Source organism: Ctenopharyngodon idella, chromosome 4 (genome assembly GCF_019924925.1).
Source record: "Ctenopharyngodon idella isolate HZGC_01 chromosome 4, HZGC01, whole genome shotgun sequence".
Lineage (NCBI taxonomy): Eukaryota > Metazoa > Chordata > Actinopteri > Cypriniformes > Xenocyprididae > Ctenopharyngodon > Ctenopharyngodon idella.
This window is the reverse complement of record NC_067223.1, coordinates 2,104,926-2,128,398: the sequence shown is the minus strand read 5'-3', so window position 1 is coordinate 2,128,398 and position 23,473 is coordinate 2,104,926. Positions and strand designations below refer to the sequence as shown.

The 23,473-nt window shown below is 37.3% G+C and overlaps 1 long non-coding RNA gene across 1 annotated transcript in view; it reads right to left on the bottom strand.

The window, feature by feature from the left end:
• LOC127511016 (uncharacterized) overlaps positions 1 to 13,661 on the bottom strand; it is a 250,904-nt gene extending 237,243 nt beyond the window's left edge. Inside the window, exon 1 of the long non-coding RNA XR_007929801.1 lies at positions 13,540 to 13,661. This is a non-coding gene — a long non-coding RNA (uncharacterized LOC127511016). The remainder of the gene's footprint in view (positions 1 to 13,539) is intronic.
• Positions 13,662 to 23,473: the final 9,812 nt, after the last annotated feature.

Genomic DNA, 23,473 nt, shown 5'->3' with positions numbered 1-23,473 from the left:
GATCGCTATTGGCCGATCATGATGACAAAAAATGTAGTATCGGCTGCAAAAATCCTGATCGGAGTGTCGCTACTCTGTATATTTTTGAGAAATGGTTATGGTTAGTTTTAGCGGTAGGAGTAGAATTAGCAGCTCAAAAATATCTTTAATAGTTACTAAAATTGTACATTTTTCTGCCTGTTACATTTTATATTTTTTTTAATACTCTATAAAAGTTATGGTATGGTTGTAGGGTTAAGGGATCTAAAGTATCAATATCTTTTTAATGGTTACAAAAATGGTCAGTTTACATTATATATTTTTTTCTGCTTTCATTGCTTCAGGTTAAAGAAGCAAGGTTAAGGTTAAAGATGAATAACAAAACAACATTTATGAAAACTGATAGTTGAGTTAACACTACAGTAGAAACACAAAATCACAGCACCATGTGACCTCAGATAGCACAACATTTACACAGTAACTCTCGACTGAGCAATAGATGTGTAAATAACACTGTCACACAACTCTGGTTACTCAGTTACTCATGCGTTTATGTTTTTGTCTTTTTGTTGTGGTGACAAGATGCGGCAGGTGAACCGTTGCATCTCAGGGTTGCTATGGCAAGGTTGAGGTTTTCTCCACAGTTACCATGGTGAGGTGGACTTGACTGGACGTTCTGACCCATCTCTGAGTTCATTGAGCACTAGGGGCCATAACAGACACTCCAAAATATCATCTGCTCCACAGAGCGTAACATTAATAATCTGTGTGAACACTAAAACACTGTTGGAAGGTGAGATATATAATTATTATTTTTTTTTCAATGTTAAAATATTTTCTCCTAACTCAGCATAATATGAGACATTTGTAGGTTAATTTCCTTGAAAGGTGTAAACAATGTGGACTGTGGTGCCATCAAAACATCGCTCTGTTTGTTTGAGCAACCCAACCAGTCTGACACACCAACATTGAGGCAACCAATGTCCTGAGTTTGGGGGCGGGACTATCTGTTTGGCCAACCAGTGGCATATAGGAGAAGAGTATTATTATGAGTATATCAATTAAAGCACGTCACAGCTGAAACTTCTTGAAGAAAAAAAAAAAATGCATTTACAAAAATAATTCATTGCGTTAAACATTAATGTGAACAGCACAATCTTTATAAGCATGAAGAATAAGATTATGTCCATAAAGTGTGGGGAAGTCAGTAATTCAAATTATAGAACGATTATATCAATATAATATAGAATATTTCATATTTGCTTTCCCAGCATGTTCTGATGCAGTTTATTTATTTATTTATATATTTGTTTGTACTTACTATAGAATGTTACTACAAAAAAAATTATATCCAATTGTCATCTACACAAATTCTCCAAACTAATAATTACCCATGGGACACTCAGTGTTATTTTTGGATGGATGGATGGATGGATGGGTATATATATATATATATATATATATATATATATATATATATATATATATATACATACATACTTTTATACTTTTTTTAATTCCAAGGACGTTAAAAGATTTTTCTGTGGTAGTCGACTGCATGGCACAGATGCCGTAGACAGAGTAAAAGTTGTATTTTCCCAGCACATTCTGTTAAGGTTGTAAGCTATAGAGTTATATTATATCTCTGAGCTACAAATGGAAATGAGGTTATAGAATCTGTTGGGTTATGGGTGACAGAAGTACAACACAAATGATTACACAATCAAGAAAGGCGATAAAAAAGAGTAAACAAGCTCCATTATGCCTGTTCTAGCAAGAGGAGTCTGAGTGGAATCTGACTCATTGGTCTGCGTGGGAGACTTAGACCCAGCTGAAACCTCCTGATACCTTCACCAGGAGAAAAAGAGGATCTGATATGGAAACCACATGCCCTCTTCTTTACTCCAGGGGGTTTTCACATAGACTTAAGAAATAACAACAGAAGACTGCAGGGCAAACGCCACTGCAAATGTCTTTTAGGACATGTTTAGAGGGCTACTTCTGACAAACCATTTCCTCTTATTACCAAAACTATGAAAAAGTATGGCTGTGAACAGAATTACTCCTCTGCAAAACTGATCAGTGGAATCAAAAACAGCAGAGGTAGCACCATTATCCCTTTACTAGAAATTCAATGGAAAAAGTCCCAGGTCCTTCATTCGCCCACTTTTACACAACGTCCGGGAGCAAAGGCACACAGTTTTTATTTATTTATTTATTTATTACTAAGACTGCTTAGAAAAAAGAAATGGGTTTACAAGACTCCGGAATGATGCAATAAACTCTTTCGAGGAAGAACTCATGACTGGAATTGCCAAGTTTAAGAAATAGTACATAAGAAATATGTACGTAAAGTGTGGTTCTAGCACACATAGATTTCTATTTATTTTCATGAATGTATGTTATTAACATACTGACGTCATAAAATAAATAGGTTGAATTTATATAGTTTTTAACCAATGAGATTAAACTTGTTTCAATCATTCCTAAAGCTGTGCATACGTAAGTCATTTTAAGCTTTAGATTATGTCAATTATGTCCATATTTCAGGATATAATTAAACAGTAACATATAAGTTTCCATTTGTTAACATTAGGTAACTAGATTAGTTAACATGAACTAACAATAAAAAATACTTCGAAAGCATTTATTCATAGTTCATCTTAATTTCGACACTATTAAAAACAAAAGTTGTACATGTTAATATTATTTAATGGCTCTGAGCTGAAGTAGCAATGAACAGATTCATTTTTATTAAATGTTAACAAAGATTAATACTGTAACAGATGTATTGGTCATTGATGATGTTAACTAACGTTAAGTAATGGACATTATTGTTTCTATTAAACATACAAAAATGTAAACACTACGTACACATATTAATGAGATCAAGCCAGAGTTGTATATTTTGCTTTGTTTCTGAGCAATATTGGCAAAATAATAAGCGGCTATTAATTATGCACTGGTAGAAATTTGAAACACAAAGCATATATGCATTTTCCCATTCATACAGGTATGTAAAGTGAATGATGACAGAATGATCTTTTTTGAGTTCATCAAAAGCAATGAACATTACTGGAAGTTTTTAATGCTGTAATGATATATCATGACTTTATTTTGTCTCTTCTTCTTCAGTCATCTGCAGGGCAAGAAATGATTAATCAAAATAAAAGTCACATAACATTTACACTTCTAAACAACTGCTTCAAGGCTAATGCTGTGACTCAGATTCACATATTCACTATACAAGAGCACTGCGCTTAGTGTATTTCTGTCATTCTCACACACACACACACACACACACACACAAAAAAACACCCAACACGATGTTGTATAATGTTCCTGAAGAGATGTGCCTTTCTAATATATACCCAAAGGAACAATCCACTTCCTTCGTGTAGAATTCACCAAAGAGCAATTATACAAGTATAGAAGATATGTAATCAGAACATAGCAGCTTACGGGGACATTCAAAGGAAAACGGTTGTGTGTCTAGCTTTGTGTAGCCAATAATGAGACCGTGATTGCTATGGTTAACAGTGTGTGCATGCATGAGAGAGAGAGAGAACGTAAATCAAGGTATTTAATGGTCTGCTTTCCTTGCCTCCCCCGGCTCAAACATGTGGCGAGACAGCACCTCACCACGCTTTACAGCACCCCATCGCCACGGTAATGACAGAAGCACATTCCCTGAAAATTGATGTGGGCCTTTAACGGTGGGCTCTAATTTGTGTTAATGCCAGCACCTCTGTCCATGCGAAAGACACCCAGGCCGGTACTTTTACATCCTGAGACCCACAAAAAAAGGTCATCATGTGTTATATTCCCAAACAGACAGCGATCAATGGTGCCTAATATTCTCAGCTTGTATCTTTGTTGTTGCAGCTGACAAGAAAATCAAAACCATATTTATGACTGCCATTTTTTCTCCGGTCGGGCATTAAAGCGCCAGGGCTCCACACCGGTAGATGAAAGCCATGACCCAGCGGTTTCGTTTGCCCCGTGTTCTCCGTCATTTAAATTGGCAGCCTTTTTCCTGCTCACCCTACCACTTTAAAGCCCAGTCGTCTTTTAAAACATTTAAAGAGCTAAACAGCAGCGGCAAGACCATTTGGTTAAATCCGGCCACCTGATTGGGGCCATGCGTGGGCAATCGTGGAGAATCAAAGCACCTGGGCTCTGCTGGGCTTGGTTATAGATTATGAAATGGTGCATCTGGGAGATCATTAGATCTGCTCGGGGCCAAAGACACACAAAGGCATGAATATAATAAAAGATATAACTCAGCAGGACGCCTGTAGAATAGCCTGAGGAGAGAAAAAGGTCAATTATTACATTCAAGCCATGTGAGCTTTTTTATGCTGCATGAGGCTGTCAAATAGTAATAAATACAGAAGGTATTGCAAACATCAGTCAAACCATTATCGTTGATTATGTTTAAAATATTAAAGGAGTAATTCACCAAAAAAATATTTACTCCCCCCTTTGTTATTTTTATGTGGATAAAAATTTGTGTCTGATATAATGTTTTCCTACTACTACAACTATTAATAATATTATTTTTAATATTATTATAATATTGATATTATATTACTATAATATATAATACTAATATTATTATTATTTTGTTATCATTTTATTATTTTAAAGCCACAGTCACACTTGACTCTGAACGTGCGAAATTTCATAGGATGTTGCAACGGTCGTGATATGACGTCACAGTCTGCAGCGTTTTTCTTTTAATAAACATGAATTCAACATAGAGTAATACATTCAAAATGTATAACCTACTTGACTTTACTGCAAAATATCATTCTTTTAATTCAGCCAAGAGGTCATGCCATGACGAATCGATCTTCTACTGGTCGCACGTCTTCACGTGGTGCGAATTCGCAGGTCAGAGTTCACCAACTTGAACTCTGGAACGCAGCAAAATGCGAAACTTTTTGCACAAGCTTGCGTTTCCGGTCTGATGCATTCGCATGCATATGAATGGAAGTCAATGGGACAAAAAGTGCAGTGTGACCGCACCTAAACCCAGTAATATTTTTTTTGAGCTGCACACGCACATTATGTAACACAATATAAGTGTCTACCTGTATTATTCAGAACCTGACAAATTTACTACTAAAATGTTTGATATTGTGAAAACCATGTCAGGGACGGGGTGCAAAACACACTACTGCACTATCTTGTTTGGTTTAGCTAAGTGCACACTACAGTGGGTCGTCACCCAGCACACATTTAAAGTATTGTGTTTATTAGTATTTTTCCCCCACACCCCCTGCTGTCTTATGCACTTTTTGCAGACTAGAAACATCAGTTACAAGATCAAGGCAGATTGCAAGTTGGCTATGTTATGGTGCTTTTTGTTGCAAACTAGTCGCATACTCAAAACATAAAAGGGCAACGGGCAAGTCTTGTAGTCTTCCCTTGGCTTTTGTGACCTTATCAAAAATGTGGTACAAACTCAGGTTTGTAGGCTTTCATGTCTGGGTAATTTCCAGAGGAAACATGAGTTTTGTCTTGTATTTCCTTGAATTCTGCATTAGTTATTTAGTTTAAGAACTGTGGAAGCTTCTGTTTCAGAGTAAAATAAATTATTTCTAAAATGTTTTTTTTTTTCTTCTTTTTTTTTCTTTTCTGTTTATTTCACATGACACATATGCGGCCATACAGAGTGATTTGTCTGTGATGAGTGTATTTAAATGTGAGTTCTAAAAAAAGCAAAAGTGACAAATGTGTTTATAATTTAAATTTTATAATTTATTAATAAATTAATTTTTGTCTTGCTTTCCAGTATAAATATCTAAACATTCTTAAATCAAGATACATTTACTTGAGAAGCAAAATGACAAGTCTTGTTTTCTGAAAAAAAGAAAAAAGTAAGTATTAAAAGTAGTAAAATTAGGTTAGTAAAAAAGTAACATGGTCCCATTAGCCCCTGCAGGTAGATGACGCACCTACACCATCTACACAAAAGATGTTTTTTAGAACCAGATGGCGTATTTACTGATAGTACATGCAAGAACCTAGTCAGATGTCAAAGATCAAAACAAACTAACAAGAAGAAACAATAAATTCAGTGACATTACAACATGTTGCTAGAAAAGGAGAGAAAAGGAGAAAAATAGGAGAGAATGTGCATATTTGTCATTTCAATGTGAGATCATTATAGTCTAGAGTATCAATCCAACATGTGACTTTGATGCATAGCTGTGTCCACACCATCACAATTATCTTCCATTGTGCATCTGACACACACACACACACACACACACACACAAACAGTTTGATGGATATATTGAAGCCGAGGCCCAAAGGCTAGTTTTGATAGGAAAGTGATCCATTGCTCCTTGGCACAGTGGCCCATTACTGTGCTTTTCTATGGACACCCATTAGGCCGGGCTGACTATCATAACTGCCGCCACCCTGATGAGCGACAATCACATACACAAACCTACACACACACACATCCAGTGAGATATTGCTCACTATCCACATTTGAAGGTAATTGCTCTGCAAAACCTAGTGAGCTGCCTACTTAAGGCCTGTTCCACCAAGATGAATATTCTGTACAAAATTAGGAGCGATAAACATTTTAATTTGAATGAACAGCTGTTAAAGGATTAGTTCACTTTCAAATGAAAATTAGCCCAAGCTTTACTCACCCTCAAGCCATCCTAGGTGTATATGACTTTCTTCTTTCTGATGAACATAATCGGAGAAATATTAATAAATATCCTGACGCATCCAAGCTTTATAATGGCAGTGAACGGGACCAATGAGTATGAAGTGCTTCCATCCTCATCCATCCATCATAAACTTTCACTTTCTTCAGCTCATACTCATTGGTCCCGTTCACTGCCATTATAAAGCTTGGATGCGTCAGGATATTTATTAATATTTCTCTGATTATGTTCATCAGAAAGAAGAAAGTCATATACACCTAGGATGGCTTGGGGGTGAGTAAAGCTTAGGCTAATTTTCATTTGAAAGTGAACTAATCCTTTAATGCATCTGTGTTAGTGCTTTTGCTTGAGTTGGACTTGGAGTTGGTTTTGCACTGTTCCTAGTTTAGTTTTCTGTCTTTCCTTTGTCCTAGTTCATCTGTTGCTATGGTCCCCTAAATACCTTGGTCCAAAGCGGGCCAACTGGGGCTTAAGGAGTGGTCATGAACAAAGGCAGAGTTTATCCGAGTCAGGAAAGGATCAACATCACTGCTCATTTCCCATGTTTTCATATTAGGCTACCAGCTAACCTCACTATAAGACATTGCAATCCAATGGCGATTCTGATGATGATATATATTTATGCGATGCTATGTAAATTACCAGAGACCACTTGAAGAACTTAGACAAATCATTCATGATTATAATTGTATATTAATTTAATTTCATGTTTTATCTGTCTCTTCCCTGTGCCATTTGTTGATACCAGACTAATGCATCTGCATTAATCATACATTTCATATACTTTGGTTAACTCATATATGTAACTCCTATTTTCAACTAATTTAATATGTGCGTCCTCTTTTTATGTGAGATAATGATAAATACCAGTCTGATTGAGAATTACTGATGTACACTCCTGACACAAATTTGCAAGAAAACATCTCTCTTCATGAACTGAATTTTTAACCTGGCTTAATTTTCGCACCCAAGGCCTGCAGTTTAATCAGCGCAATACCAGAATCCGCATCCTCCCCCGTCAGCTGAGACCAAAAGGTACGACTTCATTAAAGACCACGGCTTCTGTTTACCACTGCGATATTGCATTAGACAAGGAAGACGGACAAAAAGATTCCTCCTTGTTTACTGCTTCAAGACGCCGACTCTCGGCATATATGAAAGCAAATTTTGCACTGCCATCTTCAATAAGCCAAAGAGATATTTCTGTCTCCCTCTCATGCAAAGACATAATTATTTCTCTCTCTGTTGTAATCTACACTCGGCAAGCAGGGGAAGCAATCCTGATCCGAACGCCGATGGTTCCCGCATTGCTCCGAGGGGTCCCGGAAGGCTATTGTCTTTGAAATTGGATTACGATAACCTTTCGGCTGTTTTAATTCAGAAAGGTATTAGCTGAAATGACAAGCAAAATGGAGTGTTTTGAAAGGAAACATTTCACAGATACGTTTAATGTTCGTTTCATTAACCGCTTTTTCTAGTGTCTGGAGCAACGCCAATGGGAGCGACCTCTCAGAAAAGCTTGTAATTTCTGTAGGTCTTTGACTTACCCTTTAAATATCCATTAAAAGTAAGCGTTCAGCCTCTCTCTTTGCATATTCTCCATCTCTTTCAGTCTGTGAGAGGGCCTGATGACATAAAGAGGCATCTGTCTGGAGTAATGAGTCGGCTGCATGAGAAAATGTCATTTTATGTGTAATTTTTATGTCTTTTAATCTGTTACCTGCCATTTTAATTTGGGTACAGACACCTGGCACTGATTCATCTGCAAATTACTAGATAATATCTATATATTTTCAGTGGCCCCAAAAAGTGTTGGTTTGACTTGTAGTGCATATTGATGGAAAGACTGGACTACAGTTTCTATCATAAAGATTTACCACATGAAATCCACTCAAAAACCCTAGCAACCAGATTTCAACCCCCTAGCAACCTTTCAGTGCAGCATAGCATCATGGTGGAGAGTTCTGCTAAGCAGCACACATATTTTCTTTTGAAAAAAACAAACTTTTTATTACACATGCATATGACTGTGCAGAAAGCTTGGTCCTGACATGCCCTTCTTTTTTAGCTCCATTTTATTCTATTTCTTTGAAGAAGCATATTTATTTTGTTTTGTTTTTTTAAGTCACATCAGAGTGAAATATCACTGAGCAGCATTTCAGGTCACTGAGTACTTTTGGGTACAAGCAAGACACACAAATCACTTAAAAGATCCTGTTTTCTCTCTCGTTCACTGTTTTTGCACTGTGTATCTTCTAGTGACTCTTTTTAAAATCACAGACAATGAAGAGCAAAATAAAAGTAGAAAGAGAAACATGTCAAAATGTCAAATTACAATTAGAGTAGCCAGTTTTTGTTCTGTATTTTTGCATATTATGCAAAAAGATTTCAAGTACAACTGAAAATGAAATGTTTCCTGAGCACCAAAGCAGCATATTAAAATGATTTCTGAAAGATCATGTGACACTGAAGACTGGAGCAATGGCTGCTGAAAATGTTTAAATATAAACATATAAATATGTTATTCTACATTATAATAATTTTACATTAGTGTTTTCACTGTATTTTAGATCAAATAAATGCAGCATTAGTGAGCACCTTACAACACCAAACTTTTATTTGTTCATATTCAAATATAATACAATCACAGCCATCCAATTACTATCAATAACCAAAAAAAAAAAAAAAAAAAAAAAAAACAACTGCACACATGTACAGACATAAGCACAAAGAGCAGTGACAATTTCTCCACAAGCCAGAAGAGCTTCAATAAAACCTAATCATTCAAAAAACACAAAAAGACCTCGCCACCCCCGCTCTCTCTCTCTCTCTCTCTCTCTCTCTCTCTCTCTCTCTCTCTCTCTCTCTCTCACACACACACACACCCCCCATTTCATAATTTCACACCACCGTCAGAAGATTAAAACCAGCTTCCTTGTTTCATGAAGACAGATACATCAGAAAAGCAAGCTGAGGGAGGAGAAACAGGGCCACTCTCTCTCTCTTGCTTTCTTTTGAGCATTGATTCAGAAGTTGGCATTCACTTCGTCAGTTCAGCTGCACTCGTCTTTTGATGTCTGTGTCAGTCACTGTCTGTCTCTCTATCTGTCTTTAAATTAATCACTGTGTGCTTTGAACAGATCAGTATAAAGCCGCTCTTTACCGACAGAGAGACAGAGAGACTATGAGAGCCAGGGCTGGGGGCGACATGGTTTGTTGACTGAACGGATCCATGCGGCACTTTATTGAACTTAAATGAAAAGAAAATACGAACGCCAAAGCAGAGGTAGGAGACAAAGGATGAGACCGAGTGGTAAATACGGAGTTCTTCTGTGACTTTTGCTCATCAACACAGGCTTTCTCAAAAGTTCAGAGGTGACGGCCAATTGTACGAGGTTACGGCTCTCACGGGGCCAATCAGAGCGCAGCTGGATTGCTTGTTTACATAACCTTCTTCTAGTTTCCATTAGCCACCAGTCATTGACAGGGCAGGGTGCGATGAAGGCATGAAAAAGAGAAGAGAGATCTGACACGGAGCAAAACGAACACACAAAAGATGCGGCTGCTTGGTAGAGGTTTACAAGCAAACACAAATTAGGCTAACACGCTAACCATGCTAACAATCAAAACACACGGCCACGGAGCGTTTCATTAACCCTATCACTTATGGAAAATTTACAGACAAATAAGCATGTAAGCGTATGTACGCACGCATACTCATAGTCCTTACCTGCAGTATTTATTGAGAGAATCATATATAATTCTTCTACTCTGTTGGAAATGTATTTTTATCAATGGAGGGTAGATAACTGTAAGCAATAGCACTAAACAAATCTGAAATGAAAATGTCAGGTTATTTATAACCTAATATCTATTGTTTGCATCTTACCACAGATAACAATTTTAATTTGTCCCTCAATTTATAAACAATATAGATTTACAACAAGGCTTTTACAATGAAAGTTTAACAATGAAAATGAGCAAGGCATTGCGGAAGGTTTAAATGTTTAATACAAAGAGACGAGGCGCCGATCACACTTTTTTTTTTTTTTTTTTTGCATTTAAAAACATGAGATGCAGTGGAATGGGGGAAAAAAAAAAAAACACAAAAGTTGAACTTTTACCTTTACATAGCTTTCTATACATCAGCGGTCAAATGTGTCAGTCTAGCTCTTGTTTACATAGAAAACAATGGAAAAGCAGCGCAGAAATGCGTTCTGAGTGAACGGCTTGGTTACGGTTTTGACTTAACCAAGATCATCTTTGGCGTATACTTTGCCACAGGAAAAAAAAAATCATTTCAGAAATTGAATTTAAAAAACATGTTCTAAGTTCTTATAAACAAAATCTGTATTCATGTTGATTTCATATGATTTTTAAAAACTTTTTTATGAACATCAACATACATTTAACAAGAAATGTGATGTGATGTGTAACTATCAAGTAAAAAGTAATAACACATTTTCCTAATACCTAAAATACATTATAAAAACCATTTGAATATATACATAAACTGTATACCATGAATTAATAATTAATATTACAATTTTAGAAAGTCGCATCACAACCAAATCTGAACCTTGCCATGTCATAAAAATTAGAATTGTATTAATTGTATTATATTGTTGTAAATTATTTTGAGAAAACTAGTGACCTTATCACAAATCAAACTTATAGAGTTCATATATCTATATGTGGTATCTAAGGTGTTCTTGATGTTTTTATTTATTTATTTATTTTTATCACATTTCTACTTGGGTATTCATGCTGGATTCTGGTTGTTACTTGGTGGCCGAAGTCAACAGAATCTCTATAAGATATTGCTCAAGTCCCTTCTTTGTAAGTATTTATCATCGACCAGACAAAAAAAATAAAAAATAAAATAAGATTAGAGCTTAGAAATGTAATGTTGCATCTTTCCTTAACAATCCACATAATTGGAAGTACCATTCATGTCTGTTGCACAAACTAAGTGCACTGCGGTAAACATATTTATAGTGAACGACGAGTCGAAATTATTGTCTGTGGTAATCAACAGCAAGCCACAGTTGAGGTCCAAAGACATGCCGTTGTAAATAACCCGGAAAATTCCTCTAAGGTCAGTCCACGACAATAACTAGAGGAAATAGATAGCACAAAAGAGAGCGGGCAGCCCAAATGCCACAGACTAGTATGTCTCTTCCTCATCCCAGTTGCCTGGACATGGTATTCATCACATTAACAACACTTCTCCCTCTCACTCTATTCTTCTGTCTGATCCTTTTTCTTTATATCCTGTACGTCGACTGTAACTCTTTTCTTTAAACGCCTCTTTAACAAGCAGCAAATCCTTCCTCTTCCATCAGCGTCTTTTAAAGCTCACACTCAATTCTTTTTTCTCATTCTCTCATTCCCTGAAACATTGTGTGTCAAGGCCAGTTTGTCAGTGTCAGTAGGGGGTTGTGATTGTGCCTAAGATACTGCTTAGCTCTTACACACACACACACACACACACACACACACACACACACACACACACACACACACACACACACACACATTCTTTAAAAAAATCAATATGTCTTTCAGTGTGCTCATGTTGGGTGCTGAGTGAATATAAACAGCGCTGTATTTCATAAGGAATCAATGGCAAAGGACAGATGAGTGGGAGCAGATGGGGCAGAGAGAGAGACACATAGAAAGACAAAGAGAGATTTTGGACAGCCTGTTCTCTAAATCAAGCCTCAGTCAATGCGCATCACAATAGTGTTGCGATACCAAATTTTCAGCAGTCGATCAAATCTCAGTTTACCATTGCAAAAACTGTAAAATACACCCTTTAATTTAAAAAGTTAAATATTAATATTAATAATAATAAATGAAAAATAAACAATGGCATGTGGCTGTCAAATATTTCTTAAGTATATTATTTATTTTCTTGTTCTTTTGTCAATATTTTGGTTTGATTAATATTAGCTACATGATAAACAGTGTGTGGGTCTATGCACAAACCCACAGAAATATACAGCATAAACATCCAAACAATGGTGTCTTGACAAAGCAAATTAGATTGGACAGCAATGACGAGAGGAATATGTTTGGTTATGCTTTCATTGTATGGAAAAGAGTAGCTCTGACAAGCTGCAAAATAACTGCTTTTGTCTTCCAATGAAATGAATTTACAACAACATGATGGTGAGTAAATGGTGCCAATTTTCATTTTTGGCAGAACTATTCCTTTAAGAGGTAAAAAAAAAAAGAAAAAAAAAAAGAATTAAATATGGCTTGATGAGATGGAAAGATGGGCAAAAACTGAAAGATGCAGCAGTTTATTGTTTTAAATGGTTGAGTGGCATTTGGGGTCCCTGGGGGCAGAGATTGTTTCTCTCTCTCCACTGAGTAAAGACTCTATGCTGGCCCTCAGGAAACAAACAGGGCTTTAATTAAACTCACATAACAGGTGAGTAATCTTATCTCAATAACCATTTGTAACTGAGGGTTACAAACAACAACAACAACAACACACACACACACACACACACACACACACACACACACACACACACACACACACACACACACGTCCTATTGGGGACCAAGGAATGAAGCAGACATCGATAAACACATGCACAAATTGCTTGCCCAAAGTAGACAAACAAAAAAAGTGAATTGTCTGTAAAGATTTAAAAAAAAGATTTCTGACCTATACATTAAAAAAAAAAAAAAAAGAAAGAAAGAAAGTTTCAGGGAAACAACATATATTTCACAGTATTTAGCGCACATACTCACTAACATACAGACATCTTTTAAACCATGACGGCGCATAACTAGAGCAGTTCCTAAACCAGACACTCCACAGTGGGACACTGTTCTTTTATAACACACTCACCTGTGGAACCGGAGGCAACCGCTGTGTGTGAGATTACACTCCGAATAAGAGCATTCTTTCTGAGGATTTCAATCCCTCCCACATATGTCCACAAATACACACACACACACAGTCGTGAAAAGCATGCACTGCATTAGAACATCTAGTGTCTGAGCATGTGTATGAAAATATTCATGCTTTCTGGACTGCTGTGTGTGAGTGAGAGACTTTTAAAAGAGCTGAAGGCGGAACAGAGTGGGACGAGATCACTGCAGGCAGGCAGACAGAAAGAAGGAGAGGAGAGGAGAGGAGAGGAGATGTACATGAGAGGAGAGAGGAAAATAAATGTAGAGGAGAGGAGAGGAGAGGAGAGGAGAGGAGAGGAGAGGAAAAGAGATGTGCAGGAGAGGAGAGGACAGGAAAAGAGAGGAAAAGAGATGTGCAGGAGAGGAGAGGAGAGGAGAGGAGAAGAGAAGAGATGTGCAGGAGAGGAGAGGAGAGGAGAGGAGAGGAGAGGAGAGGAGAGGAGAGGAGAGGAAAAGAGATGTGCAGGAGAGGAGAGGAGAGGACAGGAAATAAGAGGAAAAGAGATATACAGGAGAGGAGAGGAATGTATAGGAGTGTAGAGGAGAGGAAAAGAGAAGAAAGGAGAGGAGAGTAGATGTACAGGAGAGGAGAGAGGAAAAGAGAGGAGAGGAAAAGAGAGGAGAGGAAAAGAGATGTACAGGAAATGAGAGGACAGGAAAAGAGAGGAAAGAGATGCACAGGAGAGGAGAGGAGAGGAGAGGAGAGGAGAGGAGAGGAGAGGAGAGGAGAGGAAAAGAGATGTGCAGGAGAGGAGAAGACAAGAAAAGAGAGGAAAAGAGATGCACAGGAGAGGAGAGGAGAGGAGAGGAGAGGAGAGGAGAGGAGAGGAGAGGAGAGGAGAGGAGATGTACACGAGAGGAGAGGAGAGGAGAGGAGAGGAGAGGAGAGGAGAGGAGATGTACAGGAGAGGAGAGGAAAAGAGATGTGCAGGAGAGGAGAAGACAAGAAAAGAGAGGAAAAGAGATGTACAGGAGAGGAGAGGAGAGGAGATGTACACGAGAGGAGAGGAGAGGAGAGGAGAGGAGAGGAGAGGAGAGGAGATGTACAGGAGAGGAGAGGAAAAGAGATGTGCAGGAGAGGAGAAGACAAGAAAAGAGAGGAAAAGAGATGTACAGGAGAGGAGAGGAGAGGAGATGTACACGAGAGGAGAGGAGAGGAGAGGAGAGGAGAGGAGAGGAGATGTACAGGAGAGGAGAGGAAAAGAGATGTGCAGGAGAGGAGAAGACAAGAAAAGAGAGGAAAAGAGATGTACAGGAGAGGAGAGGAGAGGAGATGTACACGAGAGGAGAGGAGAGGAGATGTACAGGAGAGGAGAGAGGAAAAGAGAGGAGATGAGAAGAGAGGAAAAGAGGAGGAGAGGAGAGGAGAGGAGAGGAGAGGAGAGGAGAGGAAAAGAGATGTACAAGAGAAGAGGAGAGGAGATGTACAGGAGAGGAGAGGAGAGGAGAGGAGAGGAGAGGAGAGGAGAGGAGAGGAGAGGAGAAGAAAAGAGATGTAGAGGAGAGGAGAGTAAAAAAGATGTAGAGGAGAGGAGAGGAGAGGAGAGGAGAGAGATGTACAGAAGAGGAGAGGAGAGGAGAGGAAAAGAGATGTACAAGAGAGGAGAGGAGATGTACACAGGAGGAGAGGAGAGGAGAGGAGAGGAGAGGAGAGGAGAGGAGAGGAAAAGAGATGTACAAGAGAGGAGAGAAGATGTACACAGGAGGAGAGGAGAGGAGAGGAAAAGAGATGTACAAGAGAGGAGAGGAGAGGAGAGGAGAAGAGAGGAGATGTACAGAAGAGGAGAGGAGAGGAGAGGAGAGGAGAGGAGAGGAGAGGAGAGGAGTGAATAGATGCAAGAGGAGAAATATAATGAGATGAGAAATAGAAATAGAACAAGAAGAGACAAGATATAAAGACAAGAGAAATGAGAGAGGAATGAGGACAGGATAGATGTGTAGAGATGAAAGTTTGTATGAGAGATCAAGAGAAAATGGGAGAAGAGATGAGAGAAGAGGAGAATAGAGGACAGGCAATAACTACAAGAAAAAAAAAACAGCAAAACAGAAATAAGAGATGAGTTATGCGTGTAAAACATGAAAGGAGAGATAAAATGAGAGAATAAGAGAAGACGAGATGACATATGAAAAGACAAATAAGGAGAAAAGAGGAGAGGATGAGAGGAGAACATAAGGAGATTTCAGATGTGAGGAGACGTTGTGGAAAGCAGAAAATACATGAGAGAAGAGGAGAAAAGAAAAGGGGATGAGAGAAGTGTGGAAAGAAGAGAAAAATAAGAGGGCTGCAAATGGAGTGGGACTCGTGTAATGAGGAGAGAGCACATAACAGTCTTGACAGTCTCTAGACTCAAACCACTCCACAAATTGCTGAGCACAGACACACACAAATTAACACTCCATAGAGAGTAAATCTCCTACAGCCACATTTCATAATACTAGAGAAATACTAGAACAGTTTGAAAGTTAATGTTGAAATGAAGACAGCTATCTCTTATTAGGCTAAGGTTGATGTAGTATAAAGCAGCATTCAACAACAGACAGTTCCTATATGATGGATGGATCAGAAAAACTTAGTCATTTGCGACAACTTGACAATTTGACAATACTACCATGATTGTAGCATTAGCACCCTCTATGACTCAAAGCTGGAACTGCAATATATTTTAGCTAAAAATGTGTTTAAAAGTGTGCACTTCATCACCTTTGAGCTGTCAAATGTATATGCTCAATAATTGTGTTCTGCTGTTTTATATAATGAAATAAAATAATGGCAATTATTATTAATTAATGGAAACTTAGAAGAAAAGTGTCCAAAACTGCTCCAAATTCTCCACTAACAAAAAGTGCACCAGAGCAAATACCATGTTTTTTTTTTTTAAAGGTCAGATTCTCTTGCTTTCTGAAATTCTGAAATTCAACTTTTCACTCAAACTATAAAGCTGATAATATAATTTCTAATGTGAAAATTACTAATGTACTAATATTTCTAATGTAATTGTAAAATTACAAGTATTTTCGCCCACTGTATAGCATCATGGTACCATTATAATCTGATACCATCACTACACCATGGTAGAATATATGTGAAATCCAGAAAAAAAAAAAAAAAAAAAAATCTTAGTTTTAAATCACTTAAACTTTATATCACAATATAATAAAAATAATAATAATAATACTTTATATTTATTTATCTGTGATTTAAACACTTCACAAATAAAATGCATGTCATCTTATTTTTGTATTACCTGATATATCATTCGACGTGGAGCATATCTTTTGGCTCTCATAGTGCTGTTCTCAACATGCCTGCACTACAAACAAACAATTTGAGAACAGGGCAGGACTATCTGCTGATCAACCAATGGCAGACACCTAAACAATCCTTATCTTTCCAATTTCGTTTTAGTCTCAGCCTTAGATGTCACGGATTCACCAGGATTTCTGGGAGATGTGTGCATCGCGTTCTTTAACAGTCCACCAGAAAACAAAGCTGTCATGATGGCAAACCCCCTTATGGAAAAAGAAAGACGTTGTGTTTGCAACTGTGACAATGAATGCTTATCAGGATTAAAGGCACAATATGTAAGATTTTTAGAATAAAATATCCAAAAAAACACTAGAACAGTGTTATATATTTTGTTGAATTGTGTACTTACATTATCCCAAATGTTTCCAAGAATGTTTAAATCCAGAGAAACAAGCAATTTTAACCAGGACACGGACCGTGTACGTGGGTCGCCTATCAATGACATCATACCCGTGTTATTCTCGATTTCCGGTTTTATTTTGTAGAAACCATGGAAACACCAAAGATGCTTTAATATTTTACATGTTTTATTAGACAAGGGAACAACTGTTTGGATACATTTATAGACAGAAAACGAATTATTGTTATATAGCTCAACGCAGCAAGTCTTTATTGTTTAAATTTCCTTTTCTTGATTTACCGCGAGTACCATGTTTTACCATGACTAATATCAATCTTGCTTACTGCAGTGTGCAACAAGTGTCTCGTATTAGCCGCTGAGCGAATGCACAGAGTAGCATTATAACAACTTTCAATACACAAATGTATCTAATATGATAAAACAGCGCTGCATTACCCCACATACTCATGACCGGAAGAAGCGGAAACGGTCGTCTGCGGCATAATAAAAGATCCACTGCTCTCGAGCTGCACCAGCGGCCTCGTTCCGCTCCAACAGTTTTCAGCCAGACCTTGCTTCATACTACAGTAATGTTAAAAATCCGAGTCTCGTCAGATTCTTTTTTACAGGCTGTAGACGTGAAGACAACACCTCCCATGATTCCACGAAATCAAGGCGTCATCAAGCTACGCCTTTGTTTTGAAAAATGAAGGCGAAAACTACATAGTGTTTCACACCCCTGGGCATTACGCTGAATGAAACGAACTGTGATTAGTTGCTTTACATGTCGGTTAGACATCCTCTTGGGTGGTCCTTGGTCAATGAGGTGCTATGGAGTCCAGACATTCTGTCGTCGGTCTGAAGGTCTGGCTACGCAAGACTAATTCCGTTTGGTGATACAAGCTGCACATAATTTACACAATTTCCCCTATCTGATCAAAGTATTTTGTATTCAGTCCACCCCAGCTCCACTCTGGGTTTTCCATAACCCACTCAATGTTTAATGGTGAGAGAAACTTTCAGATGTTTTTATAGCAAACAGTGTAACATCTCAGTGCTGTTGGACTAAATAAGAGCATTCTGGAATTCTGTTTGGCCAAATCAAAGTAGAGAACCAGAACAGTTGCCTTGATACCACCCAGTCCAAGCTCCATAGTACTTTTTGTACTGAACTTACTCAGCACTGAACTGTCAATTTTTTTGCTATTTTTTCATTCTTTCCAAGTAATCTATATTCTATATTCTTCTTGTCGCCAAATTCATTCTCCAGTTTTCATTCCATCTTCTCTTTCATCTCATCTTATTCCTTATCTCTTGCTCCTTCTACTCCTCTTGCTCATTTGTGCCTTTCTTTTGTTCATTCTTTCTTTCATTTTTCTCTCTCTATCAGGGAGGTATGTTGGATCGATATTGTGTTTAACATCACCTTTTAGCTGCACGCAGCCTTCAGCTAACAAGTCCCGCACGGGTGACCTTTGACCCATGCGATCGATGCTGGCTCAGGGCCCTCATGGGAGTGCTGCCACGGTATGGGGGACGCTGATGGGGCTACAGAACACTGCGATCTGACTTCCGCCACCATTGAGAAAGGTGAACTGCCTGGAGTCATCAGGAATGGCAGCCTAAAAAAGACAAAAACAGCACTAGGAAGAGGACTCCTTATGCGAGAAGAACAAAGGTGCATTATGAGATACCAAAACATAATATTTAAATTAAATGTATTATTTTCTGGCATAATACATTATTAATAATGCAATACAAAATCAGTATTTTCTTAGTTATCTTTCTTTTTCTTCTTCTGTTGAACACAAAAGGAGTTATTTAGAGAATGTTCAAGCTGATCTTTTAATACAATGAAAATAAATGGTGACCAAATCTGTCAAGAAAGATTTTCAAAGAATAATGATTTCATTTCAGTTTCAGTAAAAACTTTAGTTTTTTTTTTTTTTTTCAGTTAGTAATATCCATATTTCAAATTAAACTAATTTCAAAATTTCTGTTTAGTGTACCTTTTTCATCTAGTATTTATATTTTTTTATTTTATTTCAATTAACATTTTTTAAATACTTTTAGTTTATCATAACACAGTTATCTAGTAATACAATTATGGATAACACAGTATTTCAAACTACAGTCATCTCTCCCTCATTCTGTCCTTTGTTCCACTTTCTCTCAGAATTTTTTGAATCTATATTTAAAACATCAATTTCTTTTAGAAGAAACAATGTGTGCGTTTCCAACCTCGCCAAATGATAAACTAATAAATCATAGATGCATATTTCAAACACTGCACTAATCTGCATCAACATCAAAACACATCTGGATATTAAAGCTTTCCCTCTCTCTCATACTGTAGCTTCGACTAATATAGAGCTCTTTTCAAATGCCATTGCCTTTATTAAAATTACAGAGACTGTTTCCCTTGCATAAACATATATGTAATTACATTCCAACATGTTCAATTTAGAACCAAATGGCAAAACTGGGAAATATATGAACATAAATGAATTACAACAATGACAGCTGGCATATATAGTCTGTATATGTGTGTATTCCTGAACTAATATAATAGTGCACTGAAGTAGGCACCAACCAAAGTGATTGTACTTCAAACGCCCATTTCCATTTGTGGCCTCTTGGGATTGACCCCACCTACACAGGACCTATTGACTGAGAGCTATGTCAGCCATTAAGCAGCCAGAGGTCCAATAGGCCTCGCAATAACTGTGGTTATAGGTCCTACAATAGAAACTGCATATGTGGGCCACACACTCAAAAACCTTCAGTCTTAGGAAAACTAATTGGGAAACCCACATCCACAACTATTACTGCTCTCACTGAACACAATGAAGCACTGTTTGCCAGCTTCAGTCCATGACCGCGCTTTCCTCCCTGAAATAAAAAGTGTTGTTTTTTTTTTGTTTTTTTTTAAACTACATGAGAAGTTAGCAGAGGTCAGAGCCAGGTCCAGTGTTTTTTTTTTTTTTTTTTGGGAACAATAATTTGGGAACAATAATTTTTGAAAGTAGAGGGCTCTCATAACAGGAAGCTAATGGTAGCTAATGGCGCCTCATAACTACAACTTGTCCATTTGAATAGCCTAGTGAAACCCTCATTTACACACTACCCACAAAACCCTCCACAAAAGCACTTCTAACATGTGCTACATGCAATCACGCTATGACAATTACTTGTATGTTTATGTGTGAAGGGGTGTGATGACGAACACGCAGGTTATCATCATGTGAACATCAGTTCACAGTGTTATTGTGTATACTGATTTATTCTTTATTATGTTATGATTATAATTTGATATGCGTATGAGACAATTTTGATGTCTAGTGTTCAGGATGCACTATGGGAAGATGGCAAGCCGGCGGATGCAGTGTGATGCTTTGGGCAATGTTCTGCTGGGAAAACTTGCCATCCTTCTGGATATTACTTTGACATGTACCAACTACCTAAGCATTGTTGCAGACCATGTACACTCTTTCATGGAAACGGTATTCCCTGGTGGCTGTGGCCTCTTTCGGCATGATAAAGCGCCCTGCCACAAAGCAAAAATGGTTCAGGAATGGTTTGAGGAGCACAACAACGAGTTTGAAGTGTCGACTTGGCCTCCAAATTTCCCAGATCTCAATCCAATGGAGCATCTGTGGGATGTGCTGAGCAAACAAGTCCGATCCATGGAGGCCCCACCTCGTAACTTACAGGAGTTAAAGGATCTGCTGCTAACATCTTGGTGCCAGATACCACAGCACACCTTCAGGGGTCTAGTGGAGTCCATGCCTCAACAAGGCAGGGCTGTGTGATTCATACATAAAATGACTTGAATATACATATTCTATGAAGAACATGTTTTAAAATCTGAATAAAAAATTAAGCTTTATATTTTTGAGGAAGAAAATACAAAATGCAAGGGTGATGTCATTATTTTTATTGGGATACAAATATAAATAATAATGATAATAATAATAATAATAATAATAATAATAATAAGTTGTAAGGTTAGTTAAGGTTGCAAAATGTCATGTGGTGCAAACCCAAATGAATGAATGAATGAATGAATGAGTCAGTAATGAGTGAGTGAATGAACAAGTGAGTGAGTGAGTGAGTGAGTGAGTGGGTGGGTGAATGAACGAGTGAATGAATGAGTGAATGAATGAACGAGTGAGTGAATGGGTGAATGAAAGAGTGAATGGATGAGTGAGTAAGTGAATGAACGAGTGAGTGAGTGAGTGAATGAACGAGTGAATAAATGAATGAGTGAGTGAGTGAATGAACGAGTGAATAAATGAGTGAGCGAGCAAGCGAGTGAGTGTATGAATGAGAAGCCATTAGAGATGCTTGACAATTTATAGAGACGAGTGTACAATTTAGTTTCATGTGTTCCATTTAGTGCATGTGCTTTGTGTACTGTTGAAGAGGAATACTGTTTAAGCCTGGCAGAAAGTACTCCTCATTTAGTTTATCAAGTGACAAGATTGTGAGGCATAATGGGATATTTCACATCATTCTCTATGGCAGTACAAGAAAGACAAAAAAACATCAATTACACACTTAATGCACATAATTTTCTCTTCATTGTGTTGCATAAGAGCAAAAAAAAAAAACTTCCTGTCTTTCTCAGCAAGTAAAAAATAAAAAAATTGCCCAAAACACTCATTTCATTTCCTACCAAAATCACTTAAAACAGACATTACGTAGTAATCATGATTTCCAAACTCATAACTAGGGACTTCCCAGGAGGATGTGAAGACAGAATAAAACCTTATTCATATAATTTTATTGTAAACTAAAAGCACGTACTTCACTAGAGGGAAAGTACGCACTTGTAATAATGAAGAAAGTGAGCCAATATTGAGATAAACTAGCCTACTATCATTAAATTGTGTCTTAATACCACAGACACAATCCAAGCGTGTCCAAGCATGTTAGCATTAACATCTAGCTAAAAAGTATTACAAAAATCTGACATTACTGTTATTTTTTGTGTTGTTTTGTGAGTGAGACTATAGTCTTGCAAACTAAATAGGGCAGACATTATGCAAACTGGTTTTGCTCTATTGATGTCCCATAATGCTTTGCACTAAATTGTGCTTTAAAACAACCATGCTTGATCTACCTACTCAGAAATGCCCAGTGTGTAGACACACTCGTAAGTTTGATTGTGTTTTAAGTGTTCAAGATCTATAGCACAAGTGTCTGACTATGTCAGCGTTCTATTTCGAGCCTGATCCCCTATGATACATAGCAAACAACGAACTCTGTAGCAGGCGACTTTACCAAAGGGAATGACTTGTTTTGAAGAGGCTTTTAAGAGAGGGGGAATCGATTTCAGAAGAACAGCACCTCTTCAGTTCTGTTTTCTGTCCAAATATCTTAGGTTGTGGATTTGCGGCAAACAAACAGCTGACAGAACTGCAAATGGAAAAGATTGTCCATTTCAACTGCTGCCAAACACACAACTCTCTCACAGTATGAAGGCTGGAATATGACAAAAAAAAAAACAAGCTTTCTGGGTCACCATTAATATGAACATGAACAATAATACAAAACTAACAAAATTCACTTGTGAACCAAATATGTCCAATGTAATTGTGTCAAATAATACAAAAAGTTAGAAAATATGATTTAATTGTGTGTATTTGAAAAGCAAAATGCTAACTATGAAATTAGCCTTAGCAAGACGGAGTCTGACAAAAAAAAAAAAAAAAAATTCAAAATTTTGAATGGTAATGTACCAGTGGAGAATTCCATATTTTTTTTTTTTTTCATTTTTTTTTTCTTGATTTCCACCACATCTCAAATTATATTACCCAATATATACTTTCACATTGTTAAAAAAAATGCTGTTCTTTTAAACGTTCTATTCACCAAAGAATCCTGAAGAAAAAGTAATACATGCTGAAAATTTAGCTTTGCCATCACATAAATAAATTTTTAAAATATGACATATAGAAAACAGTTATTTTAAACTGTAATAATATTCACAATATTACTATTTTACTGTATTTTTGATCAAACAAGTACAGCCTTGGTGACTTCTTTCAAAAAAATTTAAAAATCTGACCGAACATTTGAATGGTAGTGTTTATACACTGTTTTTAGACTATTTAGTGTTGATAAATGCATTTTAATAAAGTTTCTTCGTGAAAGTCCACAAGGCCAAAAGTGCCCATAGTAGAAGGAACACCTATTTATGAACGGAGAGAGCTTAAA